Source organism: Poecilia formosa, unplaced genomic scaffold (assembly GCF_000485575.1).
Source record: "Poecilia formosa unplaced genomic scaffold, Poecilia_formosa-5.1.2 Scaffold17, whole genome shotgun sequence".
Taxonomy (NCBI): domain Eukaryota; kingdom Metazoa; phylum Chordata; class Actinopteri; order Cyprinodontiformes; family Poeciliidae; genus Poecilia; species Poecilia formosa.
Genome location: NW_006799956.1, coordinates 2,380,483 through 2,391,687, shown reverse-complemented (window position 1 = coordinate 2,391,687; position 11,205 = coordinate 2,380,483). Strand labels below are relative to the sequence as shown.

Here is an 11,205-nt window from a genome sequence, read left to right as displayed (position 1 = left end):
CTTTGAAGTTATGTCAGATTTATTTTTTATTTTTTGCAGAAACTGAGAGCGCTACTGAAATTGCTCTTGGAGTGCAGCCTCTGTTTTTGCAGCTGTCCTGTAAATCTCAGCTCTTTTCCCACGTAGATAAATATCCTACTGGAAATAACATCACACCTGTCAGTCTGTCAGTCCAGCCTGAACTCACCCTAATCGGAGCTTTTCAGGCGACGACACTTTCACATCAGTGTCACCTCCTCCAAGGGATCCTAATGCATTTGTTCTTTTTTTTTATTTATTTTTTTTACAGTGCAGAAGTTTAGAAGCACATTTCGGTGCTCTTTATTACTCTCAGCAAAATACCTGCTTTAATAGTTTTAGTTTTTTTTTTTTTTGGTTGAAGTATCGTGCTGAGGAAGGGAGCCGAGAAGGGATTTGGGTTCTGGCTCGGTTTGTGGCTCTGCCCCGGAGGAGGCACCGGGAGCAGCAGCAGTGTTTATGAAAAGGATAAAGCGCATTAGGGCGCACATTTGACACGTTCTCAGCCGGGCCGAAGGATGCGGGTTTGGGTGTGTGAGATAACAAAACGCGAGCGGATGAAGTGCGGCGTTGAGGCGGTGCCGTTGGACCTCTGGCAGCCCTGCGGCACAGACAGTCCGGGCCCATAAAACGCCAGGGCTGCCATCAGAGAGGATAAAACAAAAAACACAGGGTTGCTTAAAGTATCGGCTCTCCTCGTGAGTCCAGGTATGTGGAGTCCTGATGCTGTGAGTTAAGATGACTTAGAAAGAGATTTTTGTGTCTTTTATTACAAGCCACTAAAATTTTACAAAGTTTTCTAAAGAAGTCACAGATTAAATAATATGTATATTCACAAAGTGGTTAATGGAAAGGAGAATATATTCTTTCTGTCCATCTAGGCCATTTTGCCAGACGATAAATTGTCTCAGAAGTTAGTGAGATAAATGATAATATGGTTTGAGGCTATTTTCAAGTAATATAAAGTTAGTGGCGTAACAATGCAAGAACGCATTCTGAAACAGCAATGAACTTTAAATTCTAATGAACATTTAACACTGGAACTGGAAGACATTTTAAATATCCAATATAAATAAATAAAACAACAGAAACAACAAACATAGAGAAAAAAGGTCTGGTTCAGACCAAAACACCAGACTGAAGACTTTAGTCACCCAGGTTTTTTCATAGAAAGAGAGAAAAGAGAAAAACAATAAATTATGCAAATGAAAATTATTGATTTCGTTTAAATGAATCCACCGATTAATGGATTTATTGCTTATTGTGACAGACCTGTAAAATGTTCGCAATAAGTTAAAGACAAACTTGCAAGAGACTTCCAAGTAAATAATCTATTTATTTAATAATTTCACACTTCAATTTTGTCAAATTGTCGATTCTAGAAGATTATCATCTAAATACTTAAATACTTGTGCAAACAGAAAAAAATAAACTTTTTAAACTAAACAAAATTAATCGAGCTCACAGTACTGCTTGATAACTAGTATCAACTGGAACGTCTGCATGATTGAAATAAAACAGATTTATTTATAAATTCCCTGGGGAGACGACATTTGTTGTGAATTGGCGCCGTATAAATAAAACTGACTAGAATCCAATACATGATGTGATCTGTAGAGTTACCGTTTGTTGAATGTTCCTGTGGTTTAAGACGTGACAAAAGGAAGTGACTGAAGCAAACATAGACGTATAATGATTAAAGAATTAAACTTACAGGTTATTTATTTATATGTATATATACATCCAGCACTGATGGCATTCAGTTTACTTCAGACTCCGATGTCTGTATGAAGCACTGAGACGTTTCTTTGCAAACGATTAAGAAAAAATGTGCACTCACACGACAGGAAGTAGCTCCAGAGAAAGCGGTGTAGTAACGGCTGCTGCCAGCCGGGCGTCTTTTGAACTGGAACAAAAATCAAGACTGCTTTTCACAACGTTTCACGAGTTTTCAGAAAGTGTTGAGGTGGAAAATTGTTCAAAATAGTTGTAATTAAAAACTTGTACATTTTAATAAAATGCTGTGCCCTTCCACTCCTTTGTTTTGAAATGTCTAGAATCTGTAAGCCAAGTTTATTTGTATAACTCATTTCACCAACGACACAGCTCACAATAAAAACATAAAGCAGTAACCGATTATGAAACAAGCAAAATGTGACTTTCTGTCAAAGACCGTCATCAATGCTCCCTTTACTGCTAATCAAAGGCGGCTCTAAACAGGTGGCTTTAGAGGAACTCAGTGTTTCAGCAGCTTTGCAGTTTTCTGGAAGTTTGTTCCAGATTGGTGGTGCTCAGAAGCTGAATGTTGCTTCTCCATGTTTGGTTCTGGTTCGACGCAGTGGGATTGTAAAGCAGAAATCCCAGTGTAACTTTATGTTAAATGATAAGGTGATTAAAAAAGGATCATACACCTCACCTGTGAACGCACAGCCTAAACACCAAAAAATGCTTTCACCTAGAATCGTCTCGTCTTTCATGGGAACCTTAGAGGGTTCTGGGCTTCTGACCCGGTCTGGTTGCCATGCCAACTTAAAAAGTTCCCGCTCCTCCTGTTGTTTAGCATCCATTTTAACCAGATGCCAGAGAAAACACAGACGAGCCCAAAGTTTTCCCTGTCCATACGCCGTGTGGAGTAATGTAGCGCGGCCCCCTCCCCCACCTGTTGCTGCACACTTGTAATCAGCCTGCTGGAAGAAAAGCCACTACACTGTTCACTGTTTCCTTGCATACAAAAAAGGCAAAGTTGTCAGTTTCGGAAAAATGTCTGGTGACAAAAAAACAGACTTTTCCAATTAAGGTAAAACTATTTCAAACTAAAGACATTTGCTTTTGTTGGCAATGTAAATGATAACCAGTTCTTAATGATCTCACCGGGGTAAAAAACAACAAAAAGTTAATTAAATAATTAATTAAATAACCAGCTAAATTCTGGTTGTTATTCTTGTGACCCTATACAGAGCAGGACATTAAAAATTATTGATTTTCTACATAGCAAGCATTTATTTAAGTTACCAAGTGTCAACATACAAAATATTAAAGGAATGTAATCCTTTTCACTATAATGGTTTTATTTTACCAGCAGTAGGAATGTTTTTGCTTTGCTGTTTTAAATTAAACCTGTAGATTGTTTTGTATTTTTGTTTTAAATCTTTGTAGTAATGTGTTTAAATTGTACTATCCCTTTGCTGAGTCACAGCAATTAAATACAAAAAAAAATTCACAAAACGTTGTGCTTGATTTTAAAAGCAATTGTTGCGTGAAACATTTTTGCCTTTCGCCCTTACACTCTAAAATCAACTAAATCTCCTCTGCATCGGCGTTAACTTGTTTGACGTGTCATTATTAACGCTTCTGAATGCGACGCTGGTGACACACATGTGGATCTGCTGCCTGAGTTGCGTTAGTTTGAGCCTGAACGCGGTGCCGGTCCGGCACAATGTGGCCGACTCCTGAGGGGTGCTGCTGCCAAAAGTGGCTTCAGTGAGGGAGCGTCCCTCCCAGGCTGGGTTGTCCAGTCTGAGCTCTGCAGTCGAGCAGGACCATCGTTTCCAGCCTCTGCTCTGCTCCTCTTCCTCCTCGAGCTCTTTTGAAATCCTGTGAGGAAAGAAAAGACAACAAAGTGAGTTTGTTTCTGCTTTTTTGCTACCCCTCTCTTCTTCTTTTTCTTCTTATTTTTTTAAAGATGAATTCATTTGCAAGTTATCCAGTAATCGGAAAGCTTGAAAATGTGTTTTTTGACATTTCTGGATTGTTAAAGTTGAAGCTGGCCAAGAGGATTACAACACGTGTGCCAACATTTTTTTTTCTGCATTTTCACAAAAGGTTATTTTTTTTAACTTAAATTCTAGTAGAAAAATTTACGTGAAGTTTTTAAAATCCTTACTGAGAATAAATGAGGTTAAATAAGTTTTAAATTAGGTAAAATTAAACAGTAGGACGTAGAAAACGGTTTACATCGTAAACATATAATAGAAACTTTTAACTAAAATTCTTCTAAAAAGTAAAAATGGTTGAGTTTTGTTTGTTCTTTGAATTAAATCAAAGATTTGTCACTTAGATGAGCATAATTTCCAACAATAACTATTGCATTTTTTCTCATAAATTAAAAAAAATATATTTAACTGACCTTTTTTTAAAAAAAAAAATTTTTACAGACGAAGGAATACATAATTTTTTTTAAAGACTGAATTGTGGAATAAATTCTGACATGTTTGCTTATTTTCTTAAACACAATTAGAATCATGACTATTTACACGATAATATCTAAGTAGAGTTAATTAACGGGGAAAAGTGATTTTTGTGTGTCATGGTGAAATACAATTTAATATTTTACATGTTTCTATATCTCTTTTCTTATGCATTATAAGGACACATGAACTTTTCCCTTACTTTTCTATTATTCTGTCAAAAACAGAAGAAAAATCAAAACAGGATTATACATGAAAGACAAAATCTAATATTTTACAACTTTTTTTATTTATTTATTTTTTTTACTAATGTTTTGTAATTTTACATGTAATGAATTATCTGTTTTAAAATAGGCACACGGGCTTCTTAAATTTGAATTTATGTTCTGGAAGTCCTTTTCTCCACAGTTTACCTGAAACAAAAAGTAGAAGATTTAATCACAAGCAATATAGATATTAAAAAAAATAAAACACAAAAAGTGTGTTTTTAAAACTGAGCAGTATTAGCTGGGAAAGAGCTGCACTGTCTGGACTCACAGGGTTAAAAAATAATGTTTGGATGCAATCAGAAATCCAGATCATGAAGGACCTGCTCCTCACGCCTTTCACGGAGCGCTACATCACCGTTATCTAAAATATAATATATATATAGAATCCCCCTCCTGCGCATGCCTCGTCTCCTCCATTTTGTGTTTTGAGAGCTTTTGCTGCACATGCAACCATTTCGTGAAGCCCAAGCATTCCTGCACGATTTGTACGACTTCTCCGATCGGATCACGCCGAAAACCCGACATCACGTGAGCGCACAACTTGGCCTGAGGTCCAAGCCGAAACCAGAGCGCAGCACCGATGCAAACACCAAACCCTCCACTCCTGTGTGCACAGAAACCTGCAGTGTTTGAAAGCTGTTTTTATTTATTTTATCTTTTAAAAGTTTCCTTTTCCTCTGCTCATCTGCTTCCCTGAATGTCTCAGAGGCTCAGAGAGCAGAAACCGACGGTCACAGTTGACTGCCTGTGGGTGACGAGCAGGGGTCAAAGGTCAGGCCGTGTTAATAGGATGTGATGTGCTGCCCTGGGACCTGGCTCCCACGAGGGATCCCCCCCTCCCGCCTGCTCCCTAATCGGTAATAGTTAATGTGTTCGTAATCTTTACCTTCTTAAAGCAAACAGCGGCGGAGAAGTGAATGGGCCCGCTTAGCCTCCCATGTAACACTTTTGACCCCGGGGTCACGGCCTTTGTTCCCCGCTCGATGGGGGAGTGCCCCCAAAGGTCTCGAGCGTAATAGAGAAGTTGTTTAGACACGTGCAGGGCTTAACCGAGACCACCTCACACACACACACACACACATACACACACACACACACTACGCGCTTCTGTTCCTAGAAAGTATATTGTGGACCCCGGCGTCAGAAGGGATGCTTGTGGTTTGCTTTTATCCCGTCCTGAGTGAGTCGGTTAGGAGAAGCTCTCCAATCATAGATGCTGACCACTTCCTGTTTCCCCTCCGATGGCGTTTTGATGTTTCGTTTAAAATTAGAAATGCAGATGTTGTTTGTTGTTGTGGATCGCTGGGTAGGTTTTTTTTTTTTTCTTCGCATTACTAGAAAGATATCTGAAAGTTTCTGACCTGAGTCTGAAAAATATGGCTTATTTCACTTAAATATGTGTTTGCTGTTTTCTCCCTGATGGAAAAGTGAGGACAAAAAAGAATAACGAGCTAAATAGTCTGTTCACAAGTTGTATTTTTTGTACAATTTTTTTTTTCTAAAAGTGATTATTTATTTTTATTTTTACATTTTCAATATTTGTAATATTCTTTTTCTCTATTTATAAAGATATGGAATAATAAGATTTATGCAGATTTATTTTACTTTTTGGGGGGGGGTAAATTATATTTTTTACTAGAATATTGCAGATAAATTGCGTGCTATTTTGCAGCTTTTTCTACCATCTTGTTTTATGTTGCACAATCAGGTAAATGTGATTGGTGGATTTTTGTTTGTTTATTTATTTATTTGTAAAAGAAGCAACTCCCATCTTTAGTTTTATGTTTTCTTTGCTGAGTATTTTCATTTTTTTGACTTCTCCAAAAATTTCACTTCCAAGGCAAAAAGCGAAAAAGTAACTAGAAAAGCTGAAAGTTGCACACAAAAATAATGCATGAATTGGACTCCTTAATTCTTCTGGAAAGAAAAAAAATCTGCTCTATTCTCTGGGATTATGATAAATTAAAGATGTCTAAATTGGGCATAATAAATAAGTTGGATGAGCATCAGAGGGGTGAAGTAAAAGGAGCGCCGCGGTGGGAGCTGGCACCGCACCAAAACCCAAAACCGTATCCTCAGATGAACTTTACGCTGCTGCAAAGTGCAAGCCTGCACACCCTGCAAAACACCCACAAAGTTTCCCGCTGCAAGCCGCCATCATTTAATCCTGGAGTTTTTTAGGCATATTCTCTTTCATCATCCCTCTTTTCATTTCATTTCATTTTTTCCCCCTCCTCTTTCAAATGAAGTTCCCAAACATATACACACATGACAGCTTTATACATCAAGGCCATAATGAAGTCACGGGTTTTTCAATTGGCTAAAACGCATGGCGAGATGTGACGTGGAACCGGGGCTCCTTTTTCTAAAATCTCGGGATATAGCCGGTGCCGGCGTCGGGAGTCCGAACCGAGCTCGAAGGGGGAGACGACTGGGGAAAAAAAACAAAACAAACTGCAATGTTTTCTTTCAAAAGAAAAACACAAAACAGCCCATTTACCTCCCGTTCCGCCCCGGTGTGCAATCGCAGAAAGAGACTGAGCAAACAAGAAGTGTGAAGGGAGGCGTTGGGATTTTCGTAGTCAGAAAGGAGAACCGAAGGAAAACCAGAGACGGTGGGTGTGCGCAGAAGCCAGCAACCCCCTCTTTTTTTTTTTTTTTTTTTTGCAAAACGGTAGCAGCCATGTTTGAAAAACCTCCTCAAGCCCCTGTAAAGAGCTCAGCGCCCTCCAAACACCGACATGGAAAGTTTTCACAGATTAAAAAGAGTAAGAAAAAGTTGAACCCCCACCTTTTCTTTTTTTTTTCCTCCCATTGTCTCTGCTAGGCATGCAGTCCCCGCTCGCCCTCCTCAACTCCCCAGCCAGCAGTTTAGAAAGCAGAAATGAAATCAGAATAGTTCCTCTGTAACAGACTCGCTCTGTTTTGTTTTGTTTTTTTTTTTTTTTTTAACATGTCCTTATTCCTCTCCGTACAGAAGCTGCTCTGGTTCGAGGCCGAAGGGAAAGGAGAGGGTGGGGAGGGTGAAAAAAGAAGAAGAAAAAAGTTTGAGCCCACGAGCTCTGCCCTTTTCGCAGTGGTTTTAGAAGCAGAGCCAAAAAAGGCAGGAAGTTGTTGTACAATAGCGTTACAGTAATCTGCCACAAAACGGGGAGAAAAAGCTGATCGAGGAGAGAAGGTGGCAGGAAAAAGAAGCAGAAGAAGAGAGGAGGGAGGGTTAGCATGTGAGAGAGAGCAAAGAATAATCAATACAATCTAAGATGGTGGAAGCAGCCCGAGCGCTCCCCCCTTTTTCTGCTCCCTCCTGCACCTCACCTACTCTTCATGTAAATCAGAACATGAAATCCATTTAAGCAAACCTGCTCTTCTGTTTCAGAAGGGGCCGACCAGCATCTCTTTCTCTAAAGAGAGAGAGAGAGAGAGAGAGAGAGAGAGAGAAAAACACGATTTGGTTCATTTTCTATAAACTTTTTAAGCTTTGGTAGGCGACAGGGCAGCTGGGGAGAAAAAGTCTCTGCGGGAAATAAAGGAAAAATAAATCAAAACTATCAATGTTTTGTGCCAGAATAGGTTTTGAGGGTTCAAGCTTTTCGACAGAGGGGGTGTGCGTGTGCGTGTGCGTGTGCGCGTGCGTGCGTGTGTGTGTGTGTGTGTGGAGGGGGGGGAGTGTTTATGAAAAGGAGGAGGCTCCCTTCCATGTTACTGAAATTAACACTCTCCATGCTTGTGCTCTTGTTATTTTTCTTTCTCTTTTTTTGTCCTCCATCCCGTGAATCCGTTCATTCGCTCGCTCGCTCGATTTGCTTCACGTGTTTGTTTTTCCTGCCAGAAAAAGTACAAGCGAGGCCCTCCCATCGGTGTGTGTGTGTGTGTTTTTTTTAAGCGACAAGAACTGCACCGTAGCGAGACAGGAAGTTAATAATTTAACGAGCTCTCAGAAGAAGCGTTGCATATTTCACAGATTTCCTTTCAGCTGTGCGTCTTTTTTTCTCTTCCCCTTCTGTCTCTCTCCCCTCCGTTTATTTATGTTCCTTGCTTTTTCTTTTTCCTTTTTTCCCCCTTCACTAGCTGATGTACAGTAAGGCGGAGGTACTGTATGGAGGACCCCAGTGGGAGCGGGAGCCACTGCGCCTGCGCGCTGCTGGAGGGTTGTTTCTCCTCCTCTACCCCTCCCACATTCAGATCTCTCTCTCTTCTCTCTCTCTCTCTCTCTCCCCCCCTCCCTTCCTACCTCCTCCTCAATTCAAATACAGTTCCTTGCCGTGTTGGACATGTGATGAAAAAGTGACGGCTTCGCGCGCTCCGCTACGCCTTCTATTTCATCATCAGCAACACCCCCCTCTTCACTACGCGTTCACTGTCTCCTCCTCTCCCTCTCTCTCTCTCTTTTTTTCACCCCCCCCGTCTTTCTTCTTCCCCGTTTCGTTTGCTCCCCTCTTTCTGCTCCAGCCTCACGCAAGGGGGAGACTGAAGCTCTGCAAGGGGAGTCGAGAGGGAGAGGAAAAAAAGTGCTGCTATTTCTACAGTCAGGGCCTCCCCACAGCCCGCCCTTCCATAGACGGAGCTGCTTTTTCTTTTTTTTCTTTCTTTTTTTTCACTCACTACTAGCTGGATTTTAACCCTCTGCTTCCAACTAGCTGCACAGCAGCAGTTCTGCAAAACCTGGCAACAAGTTGATATTCCAGGGGCCTTTTCTCTGACTTTTGCCGCATAGATTTTTTTGCGTCTTTCTTTGGATTTTCTCGCTTTTTTGCTGTTGAATTTCTTTTTTTCACTTAAAAAGAACAAAATATTCTAACTTTGTTGGGGATTTTTTTGCCCCCCCTCCCCGCTTACGGTTTTTGTGTCGAATTCATTCGCTTCTTCTGGTTTTCTTTGAATGGATTTTTTTTTTTAGTTTTTTTTTTTTTAATCTTTTTCCTTTTCGGCAGCCCAGTGCGTGGGGACCAGAGGGCAAGGAGGGGGGCACGAGGGATGAAATTTCTCGGCTGGATGGGAGAGCCGGGGCGCCATTTCGGGTAACCTGCTTGCGGTAGGCTTGCGGTCTAGATGACCACACAGTGGATGGCAGTGAGGAGAACGCGGCCTGTGTGGCCGGAAGGCGGCTGCTGCACGTTTCAGTGTTCCTAAACACCCGTCCGCCATCGCTACTTTTGACCCGCATGAACTTCCGTACCGTGTTTGTTTTTTCGCTCAGCTTTATGCCCCCCTCTTGTTTCCTTCCCGTGTCTTGCCGTTCGTCTCTCCCTCTCTCTCTCTCTCCGTCCGTCTATCTCTCTCTCTCTCCCCGCTTCACGCTGACTGAAAGGGAACGAGTGGAGAGCTGAGCCGAAGCGCTTTCTGGGACAGGTGCCAACTCCAGACAAAAGAAAATTTTAAACTCAACAGCAGAGGGAAAACGTTCCGAGTCAGAAAACAATCTTTGAATAGTTGCATCGGAATATCTGGTGTTTGCACGTTGCGCCCCCTTGCATGTACAAATTGTTCCCCTGTGATTGTGTATTTCTGTGTGTGTGTGTGTGTGTGGTGTTGAAACTAAATGTTTCAGCAGCAAACTAAACACTTTGACACTTTTCTGATTCGGAGTGAAGGCATCTGATTCGGGGCGTGATGAGGGCAGTGCGGTGGTCGGAAAAGCTGCATTATTCATGCCGAGGCTGGGATTTGGAGCGCCTGTGCCATTTGCATGCATCAGACATGCCGTGCGCCTGTTTGCTAACATTCCTCACTGAAAGACTTGTTAACCGGGGCGGACGGGGTTGAGCCGGAGCCCCGCCGACCACCGCGTGGCGGCCTCTCATCATGTCGGGCCTCGCACCGCCGGCCCAGACCGGACCGTCCGCTGGAGAGGAGACGGGCTAGCTGTCGCTAAGGTGGGTTGGGGGTGGCGGCCGAGGCTCAAAGGTGGGACTGACCCCAAGAGCTGCAGCCGGAACTGAAGGCTGAGCTGGAAGTGGGACAGTCTGATGGAAGGGGCAGAGAGGCTCCTGGGTCGGGGGGTTCACTTGGTACCTGAAGAAGGTCTGACCCGGAGCTCATGGCTCTCTCCTCTTGTTAACAGGAGGTTCGGATCTACGACGAGGAGAGCTGGACGGAAATTCATCTCCAGAACAAACATTCGCCTCCTCGCTCTGTGGAGTCTGTGAGTATTTATTTTATTTTTATTTCATGCACATATTCTTGCAGAGTTTCGACACCAGCTCTTTAGCAACAGCGAACTTTAGATGCTTTAAAAAAAATAAAAAAATTATTCGATTCAAACTTTCTTAACTCTTGCGGGCCCATTTCTGTCTGAAACGCCGCTTTAAAACACACAAAAAAACAACAACATAGAACTGAGAAAATTTTCAATTTGAATTTATTTTTGTGTTCTGAAACTAAATGACTGAATTTTTTTGGGGGAAAAAAATAGCAGCGCGCAAACAAAAGTAATCAGTGGCTCTTGGATTGCAGTTGGTGGGGATCAGTGAATTAGCGGAGGGCCGTAGTTGTGGAGGAATTTCATTCCAGGGATGCGGTTCGAGCTTCGGATGCAGCGTACACACACAAGGACATAATGTACTGATCGGTTCAATCCGCTTCCGGCTCTTTGGAGCGAAATGTTTATCAGAATATTTACTAAAATTTGCTCTGTAGTGAAAATATCAGTATATCGATCACATAAACACCAGATTTGTGTGTGTATTGGTGTGTGTGTGTGTGTGTGTGTGTGTGTGTGTGTGTGTGTGTGT

At 41.8% G+C, this 11,205-nt stretch overlaps 2 long non-coding RNA genes across 4 annotated transcripts in view; one reads left to right on the top strand and one right to left on the bottom strand.

The window, feature by feature from the left end:
- Window positions 1-861: 861 nt before the first annotated feature.
- LOC103134485 (uncharacterized) lies at window positions 862-8,237 on the bottom strand. Its single transcript, XR_475839.2, has 3 exons — window positions 7,266-8,237; window positions 1,859-3,612; window positions 862-1,162 (listed from the first exon to the last, which is right to left on the bottom strand). It is a non-coding gene; the product is annotated as an uncharacterized LOC103134485 (long non-coding RNA).
- LOC103134486 (uncharacterized) overlaps window positions 3,551-11,205 on the top strand; it is a 30,320-nt gene continuing 22,665 nt past the window's right edge. The window contains exons 1-2 of one of the 3 annotated variants that reach the window (XR_001661456.1): window positions 3,551-3,637; window positions 8,728-10,616. This is a non-coding gene — a long non-coding RNA (uncharacterized LOC103134486). Of the gene's footprint in view, window positions 3,638-8,542; window positions 10,617-11,205 lie in introns of those variants that run through there. The other 2 variants (XR_001661455.1, XR_001661457.1) reach the window with 2 other exon arrangements.